Source organism: Budorcas taxicolor, chromosome 12 (genome assembly GCF_023091745.1).
Source record: "Budorcas taxicolor isolate Tak-1 chromosome 12, Takin1.1, whole genome shotgun sequence".
Taxonomy (NCBI): Eukaryota; Metazoa; Chordata; class Mammalia; order Artiodactyla; family Bovidae; genus Budorcas; species Budorcas taxicolor.
In genome coordinates this window covers 68,357,877-68,380,816 of record NC_068921.1, presented here as the reverse complement: position 1 = coordinate 68,380,816, position 22,940 = coordinate 68,357,877, and the positions used below count along the sequence as shown (strand labels likewise).

Here is a 22,940-nt window from a genome sequence, read left to right as displayed (position 1 = left end):
TTGAAGTTTCAGCTTCAGCATCAGTCCTTCCACTCAGGACTGACTTCCTTTAGGATGGACTTGTTTGATCTCCTTGCTGCCCAAGGGATTCTCAAGAGTCTTCTCCAACACCACAGTTCAAAAGCATCAATTCTTCGGCACTCAGCTTTCTTTATAGTCCAACTCTCACATCCATACATGACTACTGGAAAAACTATAGCTTTGACTAGACAGACCTTTGCTGGCAAAGCAATGTCTCTGCTTTTTAATATGCTGTCTAGGTTGATCATAGCTTTTCTTCCAAAAAACTACATTAATACATGTTACATTTAGCTATGCTATAGATACAAATTTCCTCTCCAAAGCAGCATTCACTATAGACGAGGGGTCCATCTATTACAAAGTGACATGGAGGAAAATCAAGATTACTCTATGTAAATACTGGAATAATTAACACAATTTTGCTGATGATGTGCAAAGCTATGTGTAAGAAACTGATCCTAGACACTATTTCATTTATTCTACTCAACACACTAATACAGGGCACTTTCCTGGCAATCCCGTGGTTAAGACTTTGCCTTCCATTGCATGGGGTGCAGGTTTGATCCCTGGTCAGGGAGCCAAGATCCCATACACTTTGTGCCCGAAAAAAAACAAAACAAAACAAAACATAAAATAGAAGTAATATTATAACAAAATTCAATAAAGACATTTAAAATAACCAACATTAAGAAGCAAACTAGCAAAATAGCCCATTAATCGGTTTATATCCTTGACTGTGTACTACTAGTAGTAAATTGTATTCTTTGATTCCTAGAGCAGGCCAGAGCTAAGATATACAAATCTGGCATATTTTCAGGCTTCCAAATAAGGCTTCCAGAGAAAGCCATGCAGTGCTACTGTTGAAGCATCTGAATTTGGGGTCACAGGAAGAGATAATTACAATGACCAAAATATCCATGATCTTCAGAACTGACTTAACTTTTCTTCTATACTCTACCTGTCCAATCAACAGTGAAATGGATTGTGCATCTTGCCTCCATTTTCTTCTTAATACCATATCACCTTTTATTTTGAGTGTCAAGGAAGTTTCAATTAAATAGTGTTGCAGCCTGTATGATGGTACACTGAACACCTAACAAACAAAAGATGATAAAATTCCTACTTGTTGACTTAACAAAAAATAGTCTTACTTTCACTTGTGTCTCTTTTAAGGAGATAAACTAAAATGATATTTCCATCTTCTTGCTTATCCCCATCAAAGAGACGCAGTCCATTTCTCTCACCCCTCTCTCTAATGACTTACTGAAAGCAACATTCCTCTTTGTAATGTCGACTCTTCTTCCTCTATTCTGACTGAGGCTTATTGATGTAGTTGTCATGTTCCAATAGCATAAGTCACTCTCGCAGCAGATTTACAATGTTCCAACTTTTTAAAGTTCTTAAACTTATAATTAGACTATGTGCTCAATTTTTACACAAACAGTTCAACGTCTAAGTTTCTGCCTAAATACACCTTTGACACACTGCTTTCTTGGCAGGTTCCAATTATACTTTATTGATGGAAGTTGCCAACATTGGAGAAAGCACACACGACTTTCTTTGCTGTGACTCATTATTGACCACGGTTGACAGCCTTGGAAAAGGAGCATGTGGCTTAGTGAGCCATGGCTTCAGACTAGATTTTATTCACAGCTAGATGTGAATTATTCACTTATCTTTGGTCGATTTTTACCTCTTTCAAGATGACTATATTATTGTTGATTTCTTTAACTGCCTGAATTGGAAACACTAGCAGGATCCTACGAAAGGTCCATTGAAAATGATTTTTCATTAGCGCTTTGCAAAGCCATTTAGGAAAAATTAAAGCTCTTTATAATTGCCCTTTCCCTTTCTCAGGCTTCAGTAGGATATTTTCAGCCTAAATTGAGCTAACTCAGGGTCAAACTCTACAAAGTACCTTTGAGATCCATGTGCCCATTCAAATCTCCCATTAATTACAAAAAAAAATACAAAAATCTTTGCTAAACTTATCTCTACATATTTTAAGACAGTGAGAATTTATCCCTCTTCTGAGTATATATGGAAATATGAAACTTGTAAGAAAGTATAGAATCCAGGGTTCTTCAACATTTTATGCCATCATTCTCCTTGCTTTACATCACTACCCCAAGTGTGCTTCTATAATATATTGATAATTCATTTGTAAATTCTAGTAGATTAATTTCTAGAATAAATTAAGATGAATCTAGGTCAATATTGAAATAATATCATTCATAATTTCTGCCAATACATTTATCTGTTATATTCTTTCCCCAGCTACATGATCAGTGAAAGTGAAAGTGAGAGTCACTCAGTTGTGTCCAACGGTTTGCCACCTTGTGGAGTGTAGCCCACCAGGCTCCTCTGTCTATGGAATTCTCCAGGCAAGAATACTGGAATGGGTAGCCATTCCCTTCTCCAGGATATCCTCCTGACCCAAGGATGGAACCTGGATCTCCTGCATTACAGGCTGATTCTATACCATCTGAGCCACCAAGGAAGTCCATATGATCAGCAGGTATAGGAGGGGGGAAAAAAACCACCCTATTGCTGACATGCTTTGACTCTTCATTGTAAGACATTTCTGGAGAGCAAAGCTGACCAAGTTTCATGGGAGGATATTGACCAAGACGGCCTTAACATTCCCTCAGCTTGATGAAGCTTTAGTTGGGTTTCTTCCTATTAATTTCCTGACCCCCTTTCCTTAGAACATTTAATTTTAGGAAACGTGGAATTGTAGATTCTTTCTTCATCCCTTTGAAATGTAAATATTCTTTTAGCCTCTTGACAGTTTTATATAGGCAAGGAATATCTTTCTGAAGGACCTGGGGGCCATTCCTTTGAAAAGTAATCACAAAGAAAGGAAGGGCTGCTGTCTCCGTCTCATGGATGGATAAGAACCCCCACTTCATTAAGCACCAACGACTAAACACAAAATGGCTTAATCATATTGACCACCCCCCACTCCACCAACCTCCTCCAGTAGTTTTCCAATAGCTCACCTCAGTGCTTAAAAATTCTCCTGCATTTTGTTTCTGAGGTGTTGAGTTCAATTTTTCTCCCCTACTGCAATAGTTTTAAATAAAATTTTCCATGCTTGTTTAATTGCATCTGGTGCAATTTCTCTTTGACAATGTATTTACTTTAACTTACTAAACACTAGTTTTGAATAAAATCATCTATTTTCACATTCAGATATATATAATATGCTACTTTTGAATCTGCCAATCTATTCTCATCCTGTTTAGGTTTTTCTGGGGTTCTTTTCATTGTGTGCCGAAATGCATAACAATTTAGAGAATGATATGGTATTTAGCTTGATCTGAATTAATACAGTCATGATTATTTCTTTTTTTTGGTAACTTGTTTATTTTTATTGGAGTATAGTTGCTTTACAATGTTGTGCTAGTTTCTACTGTATAGCAAAATGCAGTCATAATTCTTACTCATTATAACTCTAACCCTACATATAAGATGAACAAAAGCCTACATTTATATAGGAATTTAGCATATACATAATTTGATAAGACTGATTTTGAACAATTCTCTTTCAATTTATAAAAATAATTGGAAGGCATTGTGGAAGCTATTTGTAACCAAAAACACAGTATTTTAAAGAAAAATAAAATATCTTGTTTTAATTATACATAGTGAAATGCAAGGTAAAGAGTCAAAGATGATTATAAAAATAATGCCACGTAAGCCAGATATATGGTGTACTCTATGCACCCCACTCCAGTACTCTTGCCTGGAAAATCCCATGGATGGAGGAGCCTGGTAGGCTGCAGTCCATGGGGTCGCGAAGAGTCGGACACGACTGAGCGACTTCACTTTCACTTTTCATTTGCATGCAATGGAGAAGGAAATGGCAACCCATTCCCTTGTTCTTGCCTGGAGAATCCCAGGGACGGTGGAGCCCGGTGGGCTGCCGTCTATGGGGTCGCACTGAGTCAGACACGACTGAAGCGACTTAGCAGCAGCAGCAGCATGCTCAACACTTAACGTTCATTCCTCATTTAATCCTCATAATAACCTCTGAGGAAAGAATTTTTCAAATAAGGAAACTGAGGCTTAGAGAGTTCAAGTAACTTCCCCAAGGAGTTCAATAAATGTTGGATTGAATTGTAATGACTTAGATTGTCCTCCCGGCACTAAATCAATTACTCTGCCTCTTTCTTCTTCCTAAGCTGGGTTGTACGCCTGTTTTAGAGAGGTCCGAGGCTCTTCTTCCATGTCCTTTCTGAGCAATGGCAGCACATACCTGAGGGAGACGAGCCCTCAGTATGGATTAGGACCTGGCATCGTATGATAGGGCCGTGTGTGTCTCCTGGCAGCATCGCATAAGCCTGCCTCTCCCCTGCTCAGCTCAGTAAACCAGCTCTTTGGTTTCTAGATATGCCCTGTGAACAGCTGCAGGGTCCCACCCCAGAAGACACTCTTTGGGACCCAGCCAAGTGATCCTTTGTAAAAACGTTTGGCAGATTGCTTTGAAATTCATTTTGCTGCAAAGTGCTATGTAAATGCAAAGTGATTATCTTTATTATGATAACTGAATTCAAGTACATTTTTAAGTTTTTACCCGGCCTGTTTTGTAGACATTTTATGATGCTACCCCATCATAAGCACCTCTCTTTAGTCTTGTCATTCTTAAACCCCTAGCCCCAACTTTCCAACTGTGAATAAAATTTATATCCATGGAAAGACATCTCATTGCCATACACAGAAAGTATAGGAGATGTTCAAATAGAAATAAACATTTGTTAAATTCCTGATGGGAGTGCTAAACATTGCCATGGCTTAATATAGAAAGATGACAGTGACACTGGCCTCATGGGATTTAGGGCTTATGCTAACACACATAAATGAGTCCGTTCAATGTAATATATAAGGATAAACAGAACAACACATACATTAATGTGTAAACAGCTTAGAAAAGTGTTTTATTTTCAAAATATATTTGGCAAGCATAACTGAACACCAATTATTTGCCAGCTACTAGGACAACAGAGGATGAGATGGTTGGATGGCATCTCCAACTCAATGGACATGAGTTTGGGTAGACTCCGGGAGCTGGTGATAGACAGGGAGGCCTGGCATGCTGCAGTTCATGGGGTCGCGAAAAGTCGGACACAACTGAGCAACTGAACTGACCTGAACTGAGGAATATAGTAGTGAGCAAAATGGGTAGAGTCTCTGATTTCATGGAACTTACTCTCTACGTGTCTAGTTGGGGGCTTTACAGAAGAGTTTGTAGGAGGTAATTTGTAGGAGAAAAGAGAGGGGTGTAGTATTGAAGGAGGGGGGACCTGATGGAGGAAAAGCATGGAGACAAGGAAGTACTGAATGCCCATACAATGATTATTATAAAAGTCTCCAATTTAGACAGTCCCCAAATTCTGGAAACCAAGTATAAATTGGACTCTTGGACAAGTTGCCAAATGAAGAAAAATCAAGATGACGGCTATTTTGTGAGAAAACTGAGTTTTATTGCCTTGCTGTTTAATATGTATCACTAATCTACAAAGGGACTTCCCTGGTGGCTCAGTGGTAAAGAATCTGCCTGCAACGCGGGAGACCTGGGTTTGATCCCTGTGTTGGGAGGATCCTCTGGAGGAGGAAATGGCAACCCACTCCAGTATTCTAGCCTGGAGAATCCCCATGGACAGAGGAGCTTGGCAGGCTACAGTCCATGTGGTCACCAAGCTTCGGACATGACCGAATTAGGAAGCACAGCACGGCACAGTGGATGTGCTGGAGTTGCCTTGCATAATCTTGCAAGAGACAGTGTTAAGTTTTGGGAAATCTGGTGAGTGAGATGTCAAAAAATTAAATTATATAAACTTTAAATAACATCAAAATCAAAGAATAAATGGTCAAGACCATCACCTCTGAATTTATGTATTATGTTTTCCTGTCATCTATGCTATTGAGATTATCTGCATCTGTCGCATCCACACAGTGGAAATGCACTATATGCCACCTCCCTTCCAAATTCCATAGCTGGTGCTGATTTGCACGACAGAAATCAGCAGACTCTATAGAGGAGGGTTTTGGTTGTTGCACAAAATTTCTGGCCACACATTTTACTTACAGAAATTGACTATAGCAAGTCACATGCCCATATCGAAAATTAACACAGCCAGAATATATTGAAGTCTGACACAGCACTAGAGATGAAAAGGAGAGGTGAAAGGAAGGGAAAGACTCATCATCATGCTCTCTCTGATTCTCCTGATTTTCCTTTATAAGCTTGGCTTCTCTTGTTGATAAAGCTGTAGTGCCTCTGCTGTCTCCTTTCAAAATCACGTGAGTATCAGCAACATTTAATGAATGCTTCTCCGATACAAACTAAATTCAGAAGCTTTTCTAATTTATTTTAATTATCACCTTTTTTCACTGCTTTATTGACAAATCTTGTCTTTTTTGAATAAAGCCAATATATTACTCCTCTCTTCCTTCTGTAAAAGTCTTGAAATCTTGGTAGATTTCTGAACTTTAAACACAAACACACATGCATACACACACATTCAGAATCATCCATCTTTTTACGTTAGGGTGATAGAGGTAAAGACTTTCTTTCTTTGTGTTTAGAGAAAAGAGTTTCTACCACAGCCTTAGTGCTTTGGGCACCAAGGGATGAGAATCCCCCAATTTTCCCCCACAAAGTCACAGTTTTGTCTTCGGACTGATGCCTATAGTAGCTGTTTAGCCAATGGGGGAAGATGCTTGGAAGAAAGCCAAATTTATTCTAAAATATACACAAAGAGGAATCTTAACAAGTTAAATTACTTTTAACAGATAAAGGAGCAAGTATACACTTGCCACTTCTTGCATGTGAAGGGCATGTTGTTGTGAGTTGTGAAAGTTGCTCAGTTGTGCCTGACTGTTTGCAGCCCCATGGACTATACAGTCCATGGCATTCTCCAGGCCTGAATACTGGAGTGGGTAGCCTTTCTCTTCTCTAGGGGATCTTCCCAATCCAGGGAATGAACCCAGGTCTCCCACATTGCAGATGGATTCTTTACCAGCTAAGCCACAAGGGAAGCCCTGTGAAGGGCATAAATCTGGCCTAACAGCATGCCCGGTATGGAATTTTAGAGCCAATAAGAAACATTTGTTTCTTTATTTATTCATTCGTTCACTCATCAGTGAAATCCAAGTCTAAAAGCTGTTACTGAAACACAACATTTTTAAGAGAGGAAAAACTGGAGTGGTTTGGATTTAGATGGGGGGAGGTGACCTAGAGCATCCCTTATAAGGCTACTTGGTCCTGACCCCCACCAGGACCTTTGGGTTTCTAATGATCATAGTTTGAATACCACACCTGCAAGACAACCCCTTCATTTTTCCAATGAGGAAACTGAAGTTCCCCCAAAAGGTAGATGACTTTGTCAAAAAGTTAGTGGCCAAGCCCAGGATCAGAAATCAGGTTTTTTCATTCTAAATCAGGACTGCTACAACTCTGTTTCTAGACATGTGGCTATTTTTCTAGACAAGCTAAAAAATGACTAGCTTGCAAAATCCTACTTTAATATCACGGAAAGATGAAAGAAGTCCCGAGAGTAAAGATGCATTTTGAAATCCACACAGGATCTCTTAGTTTAAATTGTTTCTTTGGACCAGTTGGCATGAACTCCATAGAATTCTGAACATTATTTTGTTTATAACATTGGCCTCTTACTGTGTGCTGGAGTGGTGTTTATCTAATCAGGAGACCAGCTTGCTTTCTTCAACTACTAAATGCTTCAAAAAAACAAACAAAAAAACAAAGGCAAGGGGAAACAAGAAAGCATCAACCACTGAGAAAAATATTCTCTTGGGTCCACGCACCTAAGGACTCTAAGCCTCCACATTGGTATGTCACTGTGATTTTTCTGAAGAGGAAGCTCACTACACCAATTGAAAAGTTTTATGGAAACCTAGTCTGATCATCTCAAGGGCAGTGTGTGGCGAAAAAAAAAAAGAAAAGAGAGAGAGAGATTTTTCCTGCAGAATAAATACTCATACCCAACAATGAAGTAGCTGAAACGAGCAGAAACTCTTCCCAATGAAGTCTGCACTCACAACTCATCCTTATCTCTCTTCTGTATTTACTTTGTGAACCCTGAGATTATGAGCTTCCTTGGTGGCTCAGACAGGAAAGAATCTTCCTGCAATGTGGAAGACCTGGATTCGATCCCTAGGTCAGGAAGATTCCCTGGAGAAGGAAATGGCAAAGCACTCCAGTATTCTTGTCTGGGAAATCCCATGGACAGAGGAGCCTGGTGGGCTACAGTCCAAGGAGTTGCAAAGAGTTGGACACAACTGAGTGACTAACACTTTCACTTTCACCCTGAGATTATAATTACACGGTCATACCATTATACCATAATACCATTCCAAGTTATACCATTCCAAGTATTTTCAGGGAAATTGCACTTTTAGTGGTAAACTCATTCTGTTGTGGACTACATCTTCAAAGTGGTTGGGGAAAGATGTCAGATTTCAAGTAAGGATGATTCCAGGAAACAATTACAGAGAAATCACAATTGATTTGATATGCTGATTAAAATGATTGGCTTGGGGCTTATTAAAAAACAAAACAAAAAACTCCCTTACTTTCCTCTGAAAAAAATCTAGGTTTTCTTAGGCTATCTCAACATGATGAAACTCATTCATAGCCATTTTCTTTTTCCTCATATTTTCTGGGAATGACAAAAATATAGACATGTACCAGTTTTTCTACCTCCTAGCCCCCAAAGCTACTGTTGAGGTGATTTTTATAAGGTTCATGGAAAACAGTCAAAGCAATTCCATGAAGTTGGAGGAAAATATTTTAAATTTTAAATTTCAGTCATTCTTATATCATTTCTATGTAACTGGAATTGAAAAATTGTATTTTTGTGGTTATATAATTTATAGTTCCCTGAACACTAAGTTCCTAAACCATGCTTGTTTGCTCATTAGTGACGAGCACAACTAAAAACACACTTGGACGAAGACCAGGTTAATCCAACTTAATTCGTTAAAGGGACCAGAGGATATGGGGCAACGGAAATTAAGAAATGCAAACAATTAAGAATAGCTGAAGGGACTTCTCTAGTGGTCAGTGGGTAAGCCTCTGTACTTCCAGTACAGAAAGGGGCATGGGTTCAGTCCCTGGGAACTGCAATCCCACATGCTGCATGGTGTGGCAAACAAACAAACAAAAAGAACAGCTGGATCTCAGAGTGCAAGGTTGGTTTCTCTGATGGCTCAGTGGTAAAGACTCTGCCTCACAGTGCAGGATCCTTGGGTTCGATCCCTGGGTGGGGAAGATGCTCTGGAGAAGGAATGGCAACCCACTCCAGTGTTTTTTGCTGGAGAATTCCACGTAGAGAGGAGCCTGGCAGGCTACAGTCCATGGGATTGCAAAGAGCTGGACATGATTTAGAGACTAAACAATAGCAACAATGATGCAATATGAAAGAGGTTAGACGAGAGACAAAAGAGGAAACGCCAGAAAGAGCCACAGAAGAAAGGGCTTTGTGTGGCAGAAGGCAATGGCACCCCACTCCAGTACTCTTGCCTGGAAAATCCTATGGGTGGAGGAGCCTGAAAGGCTGCAGTCCATGGGGTCGCCGAGGGTCGGACATGACTGAGCGACTTCACTTTCACTTTTCACTTTCATGCATTGGAGAAGGCAATGGCAACCCACTCCAGTGTTCTTGCCTGGAGAATCCCAGGGACGGGGGAGCCTGATGGGCTACCGTCTATGGGGTCGCACAGAGTCGGACACAACTGAAGCGACTTAGCAGCAGCAGCAGTACTACTTTGAAAAATGAAAAGTCAACATTTATATCAAATTCAAGTCCCAAGAAATTGGAAACAGGCTAGAAAAAGTATATAACAAGTGTATCTACTGATTGGTGGCTCAGAAGGTAAAGAATCTGCCTGCAATGCTGGAGACCTGGGTTCAATCCCGAGGTAGGGAAGATCCACCGGAGAAGGGAATGGCTACCCACACCAGTCTTCTTGCCTGGAGAATTTCATGGACAGAGGATCTGGTGGGCTACAGTCCATGGGGTATAACTAACACACACACACTGAAAGCCTGGCAGGTTATTTATCCCTTGTAAAATGACACCTAGACAATATAGAACCATTAAAATGGAAGCTTGGTCTCAGCCCAAGTGCTGTCTGTCTTGCATCTTATTGAATTCTCAGCATATCCTGAGAGCTTGATCCACAATATGTATGATAAATATTTGCCAGATGAGTGAATAAAGGAATGAGTGTCTTTTAAAAATAGCACTGGCTATTGGACCAAAGCTATAAGTTTACAGCACAGATTGGCAAAGCAAAACAAAACAAGTGAGAAGCACTCACATCTTTAAATGTAAAGATCTTCAACAGACACCACTAGCCACAGCCTCCAGGACAAGGTGCACTGCTGTAGCACCTTTACTGGTCTGTCTGTGCTGGGTCTTGAGTGCCCAGTGGTGTCCACTCTTTGAGACCCCTGGACTATAGTCCATCAGGCTCCTCTGTCCATGGGATCTCATAGGCAAGAATACTGGAGTGGGTTGCCATTTCCTTCTCCAGGGGATCTTCCCCACCCAGGAATCAAACCCACATCTCTTGCATTGGCAGGTGGATTCTTTGCTGCTACCGCCATCTGTGAAGCCCGTGCTGTGTGTTGGAGAGCTCTTAATGAGTGGTACATATCGATTTCCACCTTCCCAGAGTTAATAATGAGCTAAAATAGAATTCCTTTTTTAGAATTAAAAATGATTCCAAGTAATGGAAACAATTATCAGGGTTAAAACAAAAATGTACTCTATAAGAACACATAGTCAATCCCAAAGTCACAGCCATTTCCAAAGGACTAATAATGTTTAGAAATATCAAATTAACTAAAGATAAAAATGACTTGTGAGACAATAGTGTAGTTTTTTTAAGGTAAAATATTTCTGTACTTGCAATTAAATTCCCAGGGCAAGAGGTTTTCACACGGGCATAAACTTCACCAAAAAAGAGTTACCTGAGATAGATTAGGGTTATGCACTTAAAAGAAAATTTAAAAACGTTCTCTTTTTTTTGTGGACTGTGCTGGGTCTTAGTGCAGCATGCAGGATCTTCTAGCTGTGGCATGCACCCTCTTAACTGAGGCATATGGGATCTAGTTCCTTGATCAGAGATTGAACCTGGGCCACCTTCACTGGAGTCCTAGGCACTGGACCACCAGGGGAGATCCCAAAGCTTTAAACAGAAAAGCAGAAGTGTGATTTTGAAATTATTCTTTGAAAAACTTATAATTTATTTTTATTAATCTGAAAAATAATGTCTTTTAGAAGTATTTTTGAAATAAAACCCTTCTTTATTTTTCTTGATACTTTGCAAATACAAATGTTTTGCCTTCACTATGCTAGATCACTGTGGTCTTTTAAATAAAATGCAGAAACAAACATAAACATTTTATATCTGGGAAACAGCATAAGGTAGTTTATCTACTTTGGATTTACTCCATATTTTAGAATAAAATAAATATTCTCCAGTACAGTGTCCTCTTTAAAAGTGATGGCAATTGTGGCCAATAACAATCGCTTTTTAAAATATAAATAATAAAATAATAGCTACATTGTATTTTTAAAATAAAAACAAAATGGATTCTTCAAAAATACATATCCAACTGAATTCTCATATAACTAATTCACACAAAGCACAATGGCAGTGTTTTAGGTGCAAACTAAATCAGATATAGAAATTTCAGTAGAGGAGACACATTTATTTTTAAAATTGACTGGGAAGAAAATAAATTATTTTGAAAACAGTAAGAATTTTCATGAATTGGAATTTCTTAAATTTCTTTAAAAATGGATTTGCAAAAAAGAATCATATCCAAATATATTGATTTGCATAAGCTAAAGTAGCTTAATACAGATATGTATTATTTGTCTTCTATGACATAATACAGGTAAGAAAATTTCATTATTAGCTCTCAGACTCAGCACTTGAAAACTACAGGGAAGGAAGGACTTTAATATACAACCATCTCCAGGCTCCAAAATCTTACTGACATTGTTCCAAAACCAAGGTTAACTTCACTTAGTTGTTTCCATCAAAAAGAAATCAGATATGATAATCCTCTTGAGAATTTTGTATAAAGATCACCAAGGAGTTCTAAGAACTAACAGGTTTAGAGAGAAACTCTCTGTCTTCCTTGCATAGCAAGAGAAGCTTAGCACATATGCTTTTCTTATGTATCTATAATGATTCTACCACTTCCCTAAATTTCTTATTCACTATCCTTTTAAGTTCATAAGCGATGATAGAACTGCCAACATCAAAGCTAAGGACAGGCTATTCTGAGAATCATTTATTAGTATAACTAAAAGTCTGATGAAATGATGACTTCATTTTGCCAAGATGCCATGATATGAGAATCAATATCCAGGCGGCTGATCTTGCATTAATTGCCCCTGTGATCACTAAATCTTGTCACAGTCACATTTTCCTGATACCTTGAATTAACCTTGAGTGCAACCACAGGTTAAAAATAAAGGCAAGAATAATATTCTCCGCTAAGCTGTCAAATAGGCAAACACACTCCTCTCCCTAATTGCTTTGATAAGGATAGCACAAAGATAACATATTATATACAATTTTTGAAACATGCATAAAATGTTTATCAAATCATCACATTTTATATTATAAATATTTATGATTTTGCCAAGTATACCTCAATAAAGCTAGAGAAAAACATTTATAAAAACATGACCTTTAGAGAAAAAGTAAATAATTAAATTGATCTAATCAGAAAAGCTATACTTTCAAGTGAAGGGAAAAAAAGAGTATTTCTATTTCATTAAAAAAGCAGATTCCCTCACACTTTATATGGTTGCATAGTGGATTCTAGTTTTAATAATTAATGTTAACCTTAAACAAATACATGCTATATCAGAACAAAACTTATAAAATGAAGCTTATTGATCTAATACAGGATCTATAACAACCAAAAATTAAACAATTTAAAATACACTATATATAAGACACTATTTATATAAACTATAAATGTATATACATATACTATATAATATAAATTATTATATGACTTATATATGTGTGGAATATATGTTTAAATACCCTATAGATGTGTCTACATATACTGTATAAATATACTTATGTATCTATATGTTTGTCTGTATACTACACATATATACATAGTTACAAGGGAAGGCACAAAACTAGCTCTAGGTCACCTGTACAGAGAAAATATATATTTTTTAATATTCAGATTTACAAAATTAAAATACATGCCAATTCTAAAGCTTAATGTTGACAGAGTGATGTTATATCACTATACAGACTAAGGCATCCATTATCCCATAAGTGATGTATAATGGTGATTTATTCAAGCAATCTCAAGTGATATAGAACTCAAAAGCATGCTTCAGCCATGACCTCTTCTTTTACTCTACCACTTCCACCATGTTGAAAAATGCTCTGATAGGTACAGTTTGATACCTTCACAGTTACGTTATACCCTTGGAAGCATTCCTTAAAATCTATCACTGTAGAATTGCATGAAGATATTTCATGGGGTATCTTATAAATTAAGTGTAAGTAGAAATTAAAATGCACTTGGGAGTCAAAATGAGGGAAAAATTTGTTGATACACAATTGGAAAAAAACTTAAAAAAACTAAAATAATTTCTATTGAATGTCTAGTTGCAAATGGAAGGCATATGATGTAGAAGAAAAAACACTGGCATAGTATTTTATTAATGGTTAAAGATACAGGGGATAAACAACAAGGATTTGCTCCATAGCACATGGAACTATATTCAATATCTTATAATAAGCTATGATGGAAAAGAATCTGAAGCTGTACACGTGAAACTAACACAATATTGTAAATCAACGATAGTTTAATTAAACAAAAAGATTAGGGGATAAAGTATCATGACCTGATATGAGATAAAATCTGTATTGCCAGAGTTACTTTTTCTAGAGAGAACAGTAGAAAAATGTGATATATGGGATGTAGGTATTTCTTCTTCCTAAGTAATATTTCCTATATTAACTGGGAGATTAAGATAAAGACATGTTATAATAATAATTTCATTAGAGTACATCATGAGAAATGCTGGACTGGAAGAAACACAAGCTGGAATCAAGATTGCCAGGAGAAATATCAATAACCTCAGACATGCAGATGACACCACCCTTATGGCAGAGAGTGAAGAGGAACTAAAAAGCCTCTTGATGAAAGTGAAAGAGGAGAGTGAAAAAGTTGGCTTAAAGCTCAACATTCAGAAAACGAAGATCATGGGATCTGGTCCCATCACTCCATGGGAAATAGATGGGGAAACAGTGGAAACAGTGTCAGACTTTATTTTTTGGGGCTCCAAAATCACTGCAGATGGTGATTGCAGCCATGAAATTAAAAGATGCTTACTCCTTGGAAGAAAAGTTATGACCAACCTAGATAGCATATTCAAAAGCAGAGACATTACTTTGCCGACTAAGGTCCGTCTAGTCAAGGCTATGGTTTTTCCAGTGATCATGTATGGATGTGAGAGTTGGACTGTGAGGAAGGCTGAGCGCCGAAGAATTGATGCATTTGAACTGTGGTGTTGGAGAAGACTCTTGAGAGTCCCTTGGACTACAAGGAGATCAACTAATCCATTCTGAAGGAGATCAGCCCTGGGATTTCTTTGGAAGGAAAGATGCTGAGGCTGAAACTCCAGTACTTTGGCCACCTCATGAGAAGAGTTGACTCATTGGAAAAGACTCTGACGCTGGGAGGGATTGGGGGCGGGAGGAGAAGGGGACGACAGAGGATGAGATGGCTGGATGGCATCACTGACTTGATGGACGTGAGTCTGAGTGAACTCCGGGAGATGGTGATGAACAGGGAGGCCTGGCGTGCTGCGATTCATGGGGTCGCAAAGAGTTGGACATGACTGAGCGACTGGACTGAACTGAACTGAGTTCTTTGTAAGAGTAAAACAAATAATATAATACATGATCTGGAAGGTCCTGCTGTACTACACTGAGTTTTCAGGAACACTTAGCTGAGATGTTCATATTAATGTCCTCAACTTTCTGTCTTACTGTGTCCATTCTGATTTTACTAAGGAAGAAAGAAAATCAATGAAGCAATGAGCTTTTAAAATATCAGTGAAGTATTGAGTTGTCATATATTCACAGTTCCTACAGTAACAAGATATTGGCAATAAAGGCCATGCCTCCACTTAGGAAAGATGTGTAAGGTCTGCCTACTCTGACATTACAGAAAACTCCAAATCCTGTGTTTCCCTTCCAACTCTACATTTTATCCTTATGAACTATTATCCTAGATGTGTTTGTAAGGGCATGGTTTAATTCACACACGTGCAAATCTTGCAAGTCACATGTTGCATCAAAAAATAGCACCTTCATTCCTTTGCTCCTATGCAAATATCAAATATCATAGTTTATGGAAGATAAGCACTAAGAGGAAAATAAATTCTATCAAGAGGCTGACATTATTACTCTTTCAGTATCATTAGGTTAGGCATTTCGCTTTGATCCTAAATAACATAATTCAAATTTATCCTTAATTAATAAAATGGTGCTAGAATTCAGTGGGCAATAGGACAATTATTATATTTTATCTGTGACAGTATCAAAGACATTTTCTGTGATGTTTGAAGATGAACATTTACAATTTCATGAGATGAAAAATGGTCATTTCCTATGTGTGTCCACGTGTGTGCACTTCAGTGCGTCTTTCAAAGCTGTGGTTCACATTTGCTTATATCATTTTTCCCTGCATCATTTGCTTATACATAGTAAACAGAGGAAATATTTAAAGATCAGTTGCGTGGAAAACTGACCCTTTGTATTTAACATTCTTCAAATTGCATGTCACTTAGGAATGGCACCAAACATATGTGAAAACTCAACAAAAAAAATTGTAATCTTTATTCTGATTCAACCACTTCCTCATAAAAATTGCCTAAAGAAAGATCAATCATTCAATCTAATGGGCACCACTTTGTCACTCTGTCTAAAGCCATTTAAAAGCCAGTCAACTGTTCTTACTGATTTTCAAAGTCTGACCACAGAAGGATGGCAAAAGCAGTGCGTGCATATCCCCACACTCTCTCCCGAGACCACAGGTGATGTGGGTGATGATTCTTTGGCTCCAAGCCCAGACTTAATCTCAGAATCCTTCTCAATACTGTGTTCTAGAAAGCCACCATGTGTGTGCGTGCTCAGTTATGTCTGACTCTTTGTGACCCTTTGGACTATAGCCTATCAGGCTCTTCTGTCCATGGAATTCTCTAGGCAAGAACACTGGAGTAGGTTGCCATTTCCTACTCCAGCGGATCTTCCCACCCAGAGATGGATCCAGCATATCCTGGGTCTCTTGCACTAGCAGGAGGATTCTTTACCACTTGAGTCACCTGGGAAGCCATTTCCAAAAGGATAGAATTGACTGCATGGAGAAATGAACCTCTTCTGCTATTCTTGCTAAAGAGATTAATTCTTCCTCAGGTTCTAAGCCTACGATTCCACTAATTACCATTAGGCAGGTAGCAGCTATCAGAGGACAGGCATACATCAAAGATATTACAGGTTCCAGACCACCACAATAAAGTGAATTGCAATAAAGTGGGTCACACAATTTCTTTGGTTTCTCGGTGCATGTAAAAATTATGGTTATACTAACTGTAATCTACTAAGTGTGCATTAACATGTCTAAAAGAACAATGTACATACCTTTCATTTAAAATTACTTTGTGCTAGAAAACGCTAAGCATCATTTGACCCTTCAGCAAGTTGTAATCATTTTGCTGGTCGAGGGTCTCGCTTCAGTGTTCCCGGCTGCAGATGGATGAGGATGGTGGTTGCTGAAGGTTCAGGGTGGCTGTGGCAATTTCTTAAAATTTGACAAGAATGATATCTGCCCCATTGATTGACTTCTTTCCATACGTGATTTTTCTGAAGCATACAATGCAGTTTGATAGCATTTTACCTACAATAGAACTTCCTTCAAAATTGAAGGCAATCCTTCAATTGCCTCAGCCCCTGCTGCTGCTTCATCAAATAATTTTTTGTAGTGCTCTAAGTCCTTTCTCATCATTTCAACAATCATTACAGCATCTTCACCAGGAGTAGATGTCATCTCAAGAAATCACTTACTTTGCTCACCCATAAGAAGTCTGATCAGAAGATGATAGCAGTTCAGTTAGCTCTTTAGGCACCACTTCTAATAAATTCTAGCTCTGTTGTTAATTCCACTACATCTGCAGTTAACTTCTTCCACTGAAGTCTCAAATCCAACAAAGTTGGAATCAACTTCTTCTGAAGTCCTGATAACGTTGCCATTTTGGCCTCCTTCCATGAATCAAGAATGTTGTTAATGGCATCTCGAATGGTGAATCCTTTTAAGAACGTTTTTAATTGACTTTGCCCAGATCCATTAGAAGAATCACTGTCGGGCAGTTAAAGGCTTATGAAGTATGTTTCTTAAATAATGAGACTTGAAAGTCAAAATGACTCCTTAATCTGTGGGCTACAGAATAGATGTTGTATTTGCAGGCATGAAAACAATATAAGTCCCCTTGTACAACTCCATCAGAGCTCTTGGGTGACCAGATGCAGATTGTCAATGAGCAATAATATTTTGAAAAGAATCTTTTCTCTTGAGCAGTAGGTCTCAACACTGGGCTTAAAGTTTTCAGTAAACCATGTTGTGAACAGACGTGCTGTCATCCAGGCTTTGTTGTTCCATTTACAGAGCACAGACAGAGTAGATTTAACATAATTCTTCACAGCTCTTGGATTAAAAAAAAAAAAAATAAGTGAGCACTAGATCCAACTTCAAATCGTCAGCTTCCTTAGCCCCTAAAAAGAGAGTCAGCCTGTCCTTTGAAGCTTTGAAGCCAGGTATTGACTTCTCTTCTCTAGCTATGAAGCCCTATTTAGGATCTTCTTCCAATACATTCTTCCAATGTTTCATTGACATCGAAAATCTGTTGCTTCGTGTGGCCACCCTCATTAGTTATCTTGGCTAGATCTTCTGGATAACTCATTGCAGCTTCTACATCAGCACCTGCTACTTCACCTTGCACTTTTATATTATGGAGGTGACTTCTTTTCTTAAATGTCAAGAATCAACCTCTGCCAGCTTCAAACTTTTCTTCTGTACCTTCCTCACTTTTCTCAGCCTTCACAGACCTAAAGAGAGTTAGGGGCTTCCTCTGGATTAAGCTTTGGCTTAAGGGAATGTTGTGGCTGGTTTGATCTTCTATCCAGACCATTCAAATTTCCTGCACATCAGCAATAACGCTGTTTTGCTATCCTATCATTCTTGTGTTCACTGGAGAAACACTTTTAATTTCTTTCAAAGATGTTTTGTTTGCATCCGTGACTTGGCTAACCAATGCAAGAGGTCCAGCTTAGGTCTTCCACGTGCTTTCCTCACTAAGCTTAGTCATTTCTAGCTTTTGATTTAAAGTGAGAGATGTGTGATTCTACCTCTCACCTGAACACATTGTAGGGTTATTAACTGACCTAATTCCAATATTGTTGTGTTTCAGGGATTAGGGAGACTCAAGATAAGGAGAGAGATGAGGAAATGGTTGGTTGGTGGAGCGGTCAGAACACACATATTTATCATTATGGGTGTAGTTTGTGGCACACCAAACAATCACTTTAGCAGCACCTAAAGAGCACAGATTACAAATCATCAAAATGAATATAATAATGATGAAAAATTTTGAAGTATGGCAAAAATTACTAAAATGGGACAGACATGCAGTGAGCAAATGCTCTTGGGAAAATGGCAGTGATAGATTTGCTTGACTCAGAGTTCAATTTTTAAACTTCCAATTTTAAAAAAATGCAATATCCACCAAGCATAATAAAGTGAAGTGCAATAAAATGAGACGTGCTTATATTTTGTTTCTTTAAATAGCCCTATATCATACTTAGTAGAGGTCTTGTCCATGCATTTTTCAATAAAACACAATCTCTGCTCTCAAGAAATTTAAAATCTAGTTGGCAAAAGCAACAGGTAAAACAGGCAATGACAACAGCAAAGTGTGAAATGACACTACATGGGAAAGGAATTGTCAGGGAGTTAGGGTTGGAGAATACATCTCATGAATTTTCTCACCTTATTCACCAAGTTAGAAATCATAGCATATTCAAGGAATTACAAACGTTCGTAATTGGGTTACTGTTTTCTATTTCTGTGAACAGGACCTCTGCTTCCTATTCTGTCAAATGGGAAAAATAATGGTATCTACGTCACAGGGTTGCTATAACAATAAATGAATACATGCCATACTGCTTTTTTCTTTTTTTTAAAGAATAAGATGTTTGCCCAAGTTGTTTCCTAGTAACTCTGAGTCTTCTATGTCTAGTTTAGCTGGCTAAGACTAGCTAGGACAACACAAATGCATGTCATGATAAAAAAGGCAAGAGATAACAAGAGCTGGCAAGGATGTGGTTACATTCCTACCACAGTACCCAACAACTTAGGGCACTGTGGTAGGAATGTAAAGTGATACTGCCACTATTGAAAACAGTATGGAGATTTGTCAAAAAATAGAAAATAGAATTATCAAACAGTCTATCAAAAAACAGAATTATCAAACGGTCTGGCAATCCTACTTTGGGGAATATATCTGAAGGAAATAAAATCACTATTTCAAGGAGATAGCTGCATCTCCCAGGTTCACTCCAGCATTATTCACAACAGCCAAGTGATAATGAAAACAGCCTAAGTATCTATCAATGGATGAAAGAATAAAGTGTGATATATACATATACACGATAAAATACTATTCAGTTAAAAAAACAGGAAGGAAGTCCTGCCATTTGTGACAACATGAGCAAATCTTGAGAGCATTATTCTAAGTGAGATAAGTCAGGGAAAGACAGATGCTGTATGATCTCAATTATTTGTGGAATCTAAAAAGGATGAACTCATAGAAACAGAGAGTACACTGATGGCTGTTGGGGACTAAGGGATGGGAGAAATGAGGAATGTGGTCAAAGGGTACAGACTTCCAGTTAAAAGATGAGTAAGTCCTGGGGATCTAATGTACAGAAAAGCAACAATAATTCACAATACTGACTGACAATATTGTATTAACATAAACTTGAAAGTTGCTAAGAGATTAAATCTTAAATATTCTCACCACACACACAAATAGTAATTATATGAGGTGCTCAATGTGATAACTAAGCTTATTGTTACTCATTTCACAGCATACCTAGATAGCAAACCATCACGTTATACACCTTAACTTATACAATGGTATTGGGCTGGCCAAAATGTTTGTTCAAGTTTCTCTGCAAGATGTTATGGAAAAACCCAAACAAACTTTTTGGCCAATGCAACATATGTCAACTGTATCTTAACAAATCTGAAAAAAATAATAGTATATGGCATGATCTATGATATTTAATTATAGATATGATTCATTAACATTAATTATGTGCTTTCTATGTGTCAGACATGGTTTTAACATTATATATATATGTATATACATATACATACATACATATATATATATATATATATATATATATATATATATATATAATGATATTTAAGGGACCCTTGAAAGTCCCTTGGACTGCAAGGAGATCAAACTGGGCAATCCTAAGGGAAGTCAACCCTGAATATTCATTGGAAGGACTGATGCTGAAGCTCCAATACTTTGGCCACCTGATACAAAGAGCTGACTCATCGGAAAAGACCCTGATTATGGAAAAGACTAAAGGCGAAAGAAGAGGGCAGCAGAGGATAAGATGGTTAGATAGCATCGTCCACTCAATGGACATGGATTTAAGCAAACTCCAGGAGATAGTAGAGGACAGGGAAGCCTGGTGTGCTGCAGTCCATGGGATCACAAAGAGTCGCTCACCACTTTGCAACTGAACAACAACACATGTATCATTTAATGTTTGCATTGAATATATTAATTGATTTAGTACTTTTATATAGTAGAAGGCCTATCACAAAAGGACACTTGCTAAATGTCATTTGTCATTACCAAGGCTGGCATGTGGCATGCAAAGGGGCTGGAAATAGCAATAGATGAGATGGAGGGAGGCAGAACAGGACATGTGGGGAACCAGAGGATGAAAGGGGGTGGGAAGCTTCATAGAACCTGAGCATAGAGCAAGAGTTTCCAAATGCCAGTCTTCAGACTGCATTAGAATCACCTAGAAAACTTTTTTAAAATAACAATTCTCAAGCCCTCCATACAGATGTTTCTGATTCAGTGTTTCTGATAGGACCTCAGGGATCTGAACGCAAGTTAGATTTTAGAATCAGTAAGCAACAGAGAGATGGAAGGGATGGGGACCCTCGGAAGACAATCAGGAAGCAATCCAAGACTCAGGAAGCCCCTTCTGCCAAATGGGAGGGGCTTGGAAAAGGAGCAGGATGAGAGAGCAGGATGAGGACCCATTGTGGATGAGAGGGGTGCATCCACTCTGAGGTCCTTTTATTCATTCTTAAACATTCTACCTCTTGAGATCTGGTCAGATCTTTGCAAATTTTATAAATAACTTCTCTCCAAATGCAAAATAATAATAATAATGGGAAAAAATGTACTACCATTGATTCCTTTATCTTGACAAGGCTTTCCAACAGAGATCAAGAAGAGTAAAGAGGAACTGCTGAATATTTAAGCTCCAAAGCATTTTGGTTGTGAAGAAACAATGTTGAACATGACACTTTCACTCCACTGCTTTTTGCCCCTACAGGCAGGAAAGTGACACTCTTCCAATGAATGATCAAACAGGAATTTGAATACTGGGAAATCCCTGTGCAAAGAATATTTTCATAGGACTAGTCAGATTTAAAATCACTTTTACATTTTCAAGACTCATCTTTTCCTAGAATCTTTGCCAGATATTTGAAGTATCGTTTACTTGAAGAATTAACTTTATAAAATAATTGCAGTTAAAAATTTTAATCTCAACAATGACAAGTGGTTCTTATTAGGGATATGATAAAGAGGCTCATTATGACATGTAAGAGAACCTGGAAAATGGTAACTGATCAATAAAGGTTGCTTGAATGAAAGAGTGAAATATGTATGTGTGTTTGACTACAATGGCAATTTACAGCTCATCCAGCTGTGTTCTGGGTCAACAGCTATTTATGATAACATAAAATTAGAGATATTCCAAAGTCTGATAAAACTTTCTCATAGGTATAAGTCTTTATTAGGCACTGCTTTTGATCCTTAGCATATACTCATGAAGTGAAGTGAAGTGAAGTCACTCAGTCATGTCCAATTCTTTGCGACCCCATGGACTGTAGCCTACCAGGCTCCTCCATTCATGGGATTTTCCAAGCAAGAATACTGGAGTGGGTTGCCATTTCCTTCTCCAGGAGATCTTCCCAACCCAGGGATTGAACCTGGGTCTCCCACATGGTAGGCAGACGCTTTACCACCTGAGCCACCAGGGAAGTTCAATATACTCATGAGATAGGTCCTAATATCAGTCCCACTTCACATGTGAGGAAACCAAAGATTAAATGCGATCCATAGTTTTGTTGTTGTTGTTTATTTGTTTGTTTTTAAAGTAAAGATGTCATCAGGATTGGAACAGAGGTTGGTCTGCTACCATATGTGCACACTAAACACCACAGCCAACAGATTTTTCAATATGGGACTAATTAAATTTTGGATGAGATGGTTGTATAGCATCAACTGACTCAATGAAGATGAACTTGGGCAAACTCTGGGAGATAGTGAGGGACAGGAAGGCCTGGGGCACTGCAGTCCATAGGGTCACGAAGAGTCAGACACGACTCAGCAACTGAACACCACCACCACAAATTGTGCAATGGACACATGACAAAAATATTATGCAACTGTTCAAGTCATGCTTTACAGCACAACTGAGTAGTATTTTTCAAGCATTTTCTCATG

The 22,940-nt window shown here is 38.1% G+C and overlaps 1 protein-coding gene and 1 non-coding gene across 2 annotated transcripts in view; both read right to left on the bottom strand.

Annotated features, from left to right (window-relative positions):
- The window catches only part of GPC6 (glypican 6), a 1,214,516-nt gene that overhangs the window by 397,630 nt on the left and 793,946 nt on the right, over nt 1-22,940 (bottom strand). The gene's annotated exons all lie outside the window — the stretch shown is intronic.
- Nucleotides 22,403-22,474, bottom strand: TRNAG-ACC (transfer RNA glycine (anticodon ACC)). Its single transcript has one exon. It is a non-coding gene; the product is annotated as a tRNA-Gly (tRNA).